Source organism: Nicotiana tabacum, chromosome 21 (assembly GCF_000715075.1).
Source record: "Nicotiana tabacum cultivar K326 chromosome 21, ASM71507v2, whole genome shotgun sequence".
NCBI classification, from domain to species: domain Eukaryota; kingdom Viridiplantae; phylum Streptophyta; class Magnoliopsida; order Solanales; family Solanaceae; genus Nicotiana; species Nicotiana tabacum.
The window spans coordinates 99173742-99182007 of record NC_134100.1 but is presented as its reverse complement, the minus strand read 5'-3'; the positions used below and the strand labels follow the sequence as shown (position 1 = coordinate 99182007).

General features: G+C 38.5%; 2 pseudogenes; both read left to right on the top strand.

The window, feature by feature from the left end:
- The first annotated feature begins 4847 nt into the window (after positions 1–4847).
- Positions 4848–5017, top strand: LOC142175603 (U2 spliceosomal RNA; annotated as a pseudogene).
- A 1841-nt stretch (positions 5018–6858) lies between these two features.
- LOC142175614 (U2 spliceosomal RNA) lies at positions 6859–7006 on the top strand (annotated as a pseudogene).
- Positions 7007–8266: the final 1260 nt, after the last annotated feature.

Sequence of the window (8266 nt, the reverse complement as noted above, 5' to 3'; positions counted from 1 at the left end):
ATATCAAGATAAGACCAAGAAAAACAGTTCATGTTAGCTATACAAAATTGAATAAGTCTTTTCCCGAGCTCGGGATCAAACCCCGTGGCCAGGTATACCTTTCGTTCGGGAAGATGTTTGATTATCGTGATTTGCTCCAGTTCTTCGACCGTTGATTGGGTAGCGTTGGAATCATCGGGGACCACGAAGAATTGAGGGACCCCGTGTTCATCATCTTCGTCAGTCTTCTGATCCTCTAGTAGGGTCGATGCTGACATTTGTGATTACTATTTTGTATCCCGTTCCCCCATCGAATCCGATCCTTTTGTCAATGATAGCGAATATATTAGAATTACTTCATCGACGACATACATTTTCTTTGCCGGTTGCTCTCCGTAGACCATTTTGACTGCCTCCGATATAGGTAATTTCAGAACATGGCAGAGGTTCGAGGGTACAACTCTCATATTGTGGATCCACGGTCTTCCAAAAATGGCGTTATACCTCATGTCGCCTTCGATTACATGAAACTTCATTTCTTGGATGGTTCCGACCACGTTTATTAGCAGAATTATCTTTCACTTAGTAGTTTCACATGCCATATTGAATCCGTTTATAACCAGGGTTGCGGGCACGACCTGGTCCTGTAGACCGAGCTACTCTACGAGCTTCGATCTAATAATGTTGGTCAAACTTCCTGGATCAATTAACACACGCTTAACTTGAGTTTTATTCATAAGTATAGATATTACCAGTGCATCGTTGTGGGGTTGCATGACTCCTTCTGCGTCTTCATCATTAAAGGACAAGGTTCATATGGGTGCGTAATCCTGAGTCCGAGATCGCTTCTTTCTTACAATCGACATGTTAGCGTTTAAGCACCGGCCCCTAGGGGATATCGATTCTACCGATGATCATGTGGATGATGTGTTGTGGCTCCCCTTGTTCGTTCTGTCTATTGAAATCCTTGTTTTTGAAATGGTTTTTGGCCCGGTCACTTAAAAATTCTCGAAGGTGCCTTTTATTGAATAGTCGGGCTACCTCCTCTCTCAGTTGCTTGCAATCTTCCATTCTGTGGCCATGAGTGCCATGATATTCGCACATTTGATTGGTATTCTTCTGTGCTGGGTTGGTCTATAGAGGTAGAGGCCATTTATTATCTCTGATGCACCCGATAGCCGACACGATGACGGGTGCATCGATGTTGAAGTTATATTCTGATAACTGTGGTGCTTCCTTAGGTCTAGTATGCCTGTCGAACCCATTCCTGTTCATCAGGCCCCGAGACCCTTGGCCTCAATCACTTCTTTTATCGCCTTGTATGGGATTATGTCTTGGTACGTTACCCCTATGATCTCCACTACACGGCCAGTATCGGTCCCTGATCGACCTTGGTTCTCAGTTGACGTCCTTTTATTAAAAAACCCAGAACCCAACTGGTCGTTTTCAACTCGAATTTATGATTGATACCAATTGTGTACATCGACCCAGGTAATATATGGGTACTCGATCATGTTCTGTTTCAACCGTCGTGAAGCCATCGAGCTTCGTTCGTTTAGACCTTGAGTGAAAGCTTGAACAACCCAATCGTCTGTGACTGGTGGTAGATCCATTCGTTCCATTGGGAAACGAGATAAGAATTCTCTTAGCATCTCGTTATCTTTTTGTCTTACCTTGAAAAGGTCCAACTTCCTGGTCTTGACCTTTATGGCTCCGGCATGTGCTTTTACGAAAGAATCTACAAGCATAGCAAAAGAATCGATAGAGTTAGGCGGTAAATTATGATACCATATCCTTGCTCCTTTTGACAGGGTTTCACCGAATTTTTCAATAATATAGATTCGATCTCATCGTCTTCCAGATCATTCCCTTTAATGGCACATGTGTAAGAGGTGACGTGTTCGTTGGGGTCGGTCATTCCATTATATTTAGGAATTTCGGGCATGCAAAACTTCTTGGGGATCGGTTTAGGAGCTGCGCTTAGGGAGAAAGGCTTTTGTATGAATTTTTGGAATCCAAGCCCTTCAATACCAGTGGTTCCCCCGGGATCTGATCAACCCTGGAGTTATACGTTTCTACTTTTTTGTCATTTGCTGCATTCCTCTTTTCTCCTGACTCAATTCATTTTGTCAGTTCCTCTAACATCTTTATAATTTCGAGATTAATCCCCGATTTTTGTTCATTTGATCTTAATATGGCCGGCCTCGTTTCGTGGGTGATTTCTCGGGATGGACCGGGCTTGGCCCTGCTCGGTGCCTGGGTTTGGCTCTGCAGCTGAACTATTGCTATCTGTTGAGCTTGTAACATTTCGAGGATCATACGCAGGCTGAATCTGTTTTCCTCAACGTTTTGGGTATTTCGAACTGCGGATCGAGTTCCACCATGGATGCTGTTTTCGGGGTCGGAACGTTGGTTCGCCTCGATGGACACATGAGAATTGACGTCGATTGGATCTGCGGTCCGAGTTCCAACGGGATCGACGAGTGGAATTTCATCACCGGTCATCAGGTTGTTGTTCTCATCTTGAAGGCCAACTTCGTTGTCAATAGGTAGGACCATTGATTGATAATTCATTATTTTTAACCTGAAATCAAAAAACACTTCCGAGAGCAAGCGTAAAATTGTGTGTTTCGCAGAGATTCGTACCAAATAACCAATATTATCCTTAGACCCATGGTGGACACTAAACTGTTTACCCGAAAAACGGATAAAGTTGAATTTATACGTAATTCTAAGGATAAGTAGTGTAACTTGGTACAAATTGAAAAAGTAAGTAGAGATATATCGAATATTGATTGTAAAAGGGAATTAAAACAAACCACAATTGAGTGGGGATTAAAATTTCTTTGAACAAGATGAACCAATGTACAAAGCTCAAAAAGGATAATCTTTACTCTCTATCTGTAAATCTCAATAATTTCTGAATATGAGAGTAGATCAATATATGTTTTTCTTTTTCTCCTTTTCTCTAGAGAAATGATACCTACTCTTAATATAGTAGAAAAAATCCTACTTTGGATATAATAAAAAATATATAGTGGGGATCCCATGATAGATTAGCTATTCCTTAATTTCCGCCGAGATTCTCTCCCTTAGTTCGGCTATAACGGCTCTTTGTCTCATAGCTCGATTTTGGTCGGACTTGGTATTGACCGATCTCCGGATTTCGAGCTCGATGTTCACTCGAGCTCGATATTGTCTCGAGCTCGGTATTGATCGGTCCTTGAATCTTGAGCTCGATAACACTACTTCATATCAGAGCTCGGTATTGACCCAAGCTCGATATTGATCGGCCCCTGAATCTTGAGCTCGATAACCCGACTTTACTTCTCATCTTGATGTTACAATGCCAACCCTCGGTTCATCACGCTGCAATCTTGACTAATTACACGAAGAGCAAACTCGGTTTTGACCGTATACAAATATATTGAGAATACAAAACATTTAAGGAATACTTTTGAAATTGGACATTTGAAAGAGAAACCCCTAAAACATGGAAAAGAACTTGCGGCCGATATTTGCATCAAACGAAAGACATGTCTTGTATTTATTAATCTGTTGCAATATAAGACGTGGGTAAGTTTTTTTTTTTTTTTTTCCAGAAACATTATGATCCTGGCAAGGCAGTTTGGACTATGTAATATGAGTCGGTAGTGTGGAATCCTGACCTTCTAAAGTATACATTCATGTTATAACTCTTATGTGATTTTAAAATTTAGGTTGTGGCTGAGAGTCATAAAATAAAGTGTCACCGTGTGAAATTTTATTTAGATTAATTATGTTAAACTATATTTGAATGTGATAATTATTATGGTAATAATTTCATTAGTAACGTGAGTACAAAATATATACTATAATTCACTCACAACTCTTAAGAGGTAGTAAAAACGATAAGTCCTTTCTTTTACAGCATCTCTTACCGTAGGAGGGAATCTATGCTATACAGAGAGGGGTCACCGACACATATAAAGTTCGGCAAAAATTTAATATATACATGTATATGTCTTTAGAAAATAGTGATGTATTAGTAGTGAGTACCCTATATACGAAATAAATTTTGGTTGAATCCAAAAGTGCACCCGCGACCTTTAGATACTGGGTCCGCCTCTGGTCATGGCGAAGCGATGAGTATTAATCATTAGGCCTTTCCTATGGACCTACGAAATTTCACGTCAATTAGAGCCGGTCAAATTTTTTTTATAAATCTAAGAAATTTCAAGTCATTCCAGGTACATTTTTGGTTCACCGCGGTAGCTTGCTATCGGGACTTTCTAGTGTCACCTTGGTGTTGCACTATTACCTTGGCCAGGCGCACCCCACCAAAGTTTTATTTGCCCAAATATAAGTGCATGCAATGAATGCTGTACTCATGCCTTTCTAAGAGCATGCAAAATTTCCTTTGTTCATTGTTTCTCTTAAATGGTTACCTTAGTTTAAGAAGCAGATGCTAAATTTAATTGATAAGCAAGAAATGTGCTCTGCTGAGAAACAGTATACAAAAATAAAAACTGAGTTGCACTATATATATGAAAGAGTATAAATTAATAGTGCATTTGGCAAATCAAAACGTTCTGATTAGCTGATAATTCTAGCATTAATTGAAAATTTTTGTGATGGATTCAAGAGACAAGTTCCATAATTGGAACCTTTGGTTTAGGCAAAAGAGTTTATTCTATTACTTTTGGTTTATGATAATTTTATTCCTCTAGGTACAATGCTTGCAGTTTCCATCGTGTAGCGTCCCACACTGGAAGTAGAAGAAAGCAGAACAAAAGGGAACTAGTAATAAAACAGATGGGCATTGCACTTTAAAAAGTATAGTATCAGGCGCGGAGGGAGAGTATAACTTACGGGTTCGGCCGAACCCAGTAGCTTTCGTTCAAATCATGTATTTGTCTTTAATATTTGATATGCGAGTCATTGACTCACACGATATTAACTCAATTTTTTAGGGGAAAGTTCACTACTCTGGCTTGCTATCGGGACTTTCAAATGTTGCCTTGGTGTTGCACTATAGCCGTGGCCTGGCATACCCCTCCAATTGTAGTCTAAAAGTGTTTTGGTCTAAATATAGCGATGATTTTCTTTTCTACAGCAGCTAATTGGATTTTCAAGAGCTATTGTTATGAGTATTTTTGGCTCTTTAATATTCTGATTGGACAGCTTTGACTTGAACAAGAATCCTAAATTAAAATGACGCATTTCTGCATTCCTTGCCTCATTTTTAAGGAAAAAAGTAAAAGAAACTAAGATGATTTCAAACAAAATATTTCCAGCAAGTTGGTGCTCAAAGATTTTAGCCTCGGAGCAATGGTAAAGGTATCTCCATGTGACATATAGGTTACGGGTTCGAGCCGTAGAAATAATCACTCTCCTTGGGGTGCAGCCTTCTGCCGGACTCTACGCACAATACTTTAATACTTTATAATAACTCAATTTTCTTAGGGAGAAAGTACAGGGAGAAAGTACAGGGAAAAAGTACACCACGATAGCTTGCTATGGGGGCTTTCAAGTGTAGCCTTGGTGTTGCAATACTGCCATGGCCTGGCACATCTCTCCAATTGTAGTCCAGAGTGTTTTAAATACATGCAATCGATGTTGTTCTCATGCATACGTTGGGAAACGTGCCAGATTAATAGTAGGGAAAAATATTTGAAAGAGAAAAGCAATAAATTGCACAAGAAAAGACAAGACAAGTTAAGATTTACGTGGTTCGGCAATTTTGTCTACTCCACGGTCACACAAAGAATAAATCTTTATTAATTGAATAGAGAAAGAAGAAGTTGATGGATGATTTGCAAATGAAAATGCATACCCCTTTTATAGGCATTTGAATGCCCTGCCGAGGTAAGCGCTTACATCATAGGAATGCCGATGTAAGCGCATACATCATAAGAATGCCGATGTAAGCGCTTACATCATAAGTTCATCTCTTTTTGATTTTTCTTTCTTTTGTTTTGTTCACTTTTCTTTTTTTTCACTTACAACAACAAGTTTGCTACTATCAGCCTAACCTTTCAAATAGATTTTTTTTTTAAAGGACACAGAAATCAGTCAGATGATTTGAAACAAAAATTTCCAGCATCTTGGTGCTCAAAATTTAGCTTCTCAGTAAAACTTTAAGAATTCACAATGAGTAGCTTTTCTCTCGTGTTACTTCACTGTGCCATCTTTTGATGATAAAAGCCAAAATGTTTACATGTCCGGCTTATAGTTCTAATTTGGTTAAAAATGAGAACGCCTATGAATTATTAGGATGGCCCAAGATTGATTTGGTCTTTGGACGACAAGAGAACTAGACATCGTGGACGAGAGGTTTGCGAGGAAGAGTCATTGGCTAATGATTCTACAACCACAATTACAGCACTCATTCCAGTTTAAGGTATTAGTCAATCAATTAATAGATAGTAAATGAACCGGTTTGATGAAAATTTTCTTTCCTTTAGGCACCGCTAATTAACCTAAGTTTAAGTAAGATAAATGCGAGCTTGATTATTTGCTTGCATTTTTGTATCATAGAGTGCAGATCTATTTCATTTCTTTTCTACTATTTTCTTTCCCATTTCCTGATTATAATATTTCTAGTATTCTACATGTCACAACATTTAGGAACTGAGAATGTATATCTTTAGATCAAAAAATAGTGTAGGCTTTCTTCTATTTTGCTTCTTGGGAATCATTCAAGTTGAATAAAAGAAGAAACATTGATTGAGTCAGAAAAGAGTTTAATTTTTCCCTTTTGTCCTTTTGAATTGTGATTTTTCGGTTTGGAAGAATTCTTGGCAGTTTCTATTGTGTATTGTCCCATACTGGAAGCAGAAGGACGCTAAGATAGCAGGGAACTAGCATAAAAAAAATGGACCTTGCACTTTTAAAAGCATACCTTTCTCGGCCTTTTGGCTATATCTGTTCTTATCATGATATTAACTTAATTTTTAGGGGAAAAATTCACTACGGTAGCTTGCTATCGGGACTTTCAAGTGCCGTCTTGGTGTTTGCACTATAGCCTTGGCCTGGCACACCCCACCAGATCTATTTAAAATCTAGGTAATTTGCCCGCACTTCGCGCAGTCATAAACTTTCTCATTAAGTTTACAAATGATCCTTTGCTAATATTCAAAAAACAAAATAGCGAAAAGATAGATTCTTCTAAAAACTAAACATATTAAGAGCATTTAACAAAAATGGAAAGATTTAGCATTATCACATATCTGAAGAACCTCTAACGAATGATAACAAAAGTCTTCCCTCTTATCATTTTATCTTCTACTTATTTTTCAATAGTAACATTTGTTCCTTGATACAATTGGCTTTTCAATATTGAATGATTTTTCACAAAATAATCAAGTATCCCTTTCTCTATTTTTATGTTCACAAAATGTATACAATGTTCAGTTTCACGACGTGCACTATACTTGTTGGCAAGAGATTCATGATATGAAGGTTTCCTAATGTCACGACCCGAAATTTCTCACCGACGGGATCATGATGGCGCCTAACATTTCACTTGCTAGGCAAGCCAACGTTAGAAAATCATTAAACCAATTCCTTATTTCCATTCAGTAAATAACAATAATTAACTAAGATGAAATATAAGAGGTGCGAAATTTTATAAAACTGTATTAATTACTACCACCCGGATCTGGAGTCACAATTCACGAGTATTCTAGAATTTACTACAAGTAATAGTCTGAAAGAAATACAACTGTCTGAATAAAAGAAAACAATAGAACAAAAAAGATAGAGGGGGACTTCAAGGTCTGTGAACGCCGACAGATCTACCTTGAGTCTCTGGACAGCGGACCAATAGCAAAATCTCGATCAACTCGAGCCGGTATCAAAATCTGCACAGAAAGTGCAGAGTGCAGTATCAGTACAACCGGCCCCATGTACTGGTAAGTATCAAGCCTAACCTCGACGAAGTAGTGACGAGGCTACGGCAAGACACCTACAAATCAACCTGTACAATTTAACAACGTATATGCAAATAACAGAAATGAAGAACTAAACAGGAAATGTCGGGAGGAAAAATATACTAAGGGGAATACAAGATAAAGAACTACAACAGAATGATCCTCGGAGCAGCCAATATACCATGAATCAACAAGAATAGTGAATACGGTAAGAAAACAAAATGCACGGCATCACCCTTCGTGCTTTTACTCTCAATCTCACCATAAAATTAATAGAAACGGCACGGCATCACCCTTCGTGTATTAACTCTTATATCATGGCACGGCATCACCCTTCGTGCATTAACACTCTCAATATGGCACGGCATCACCCT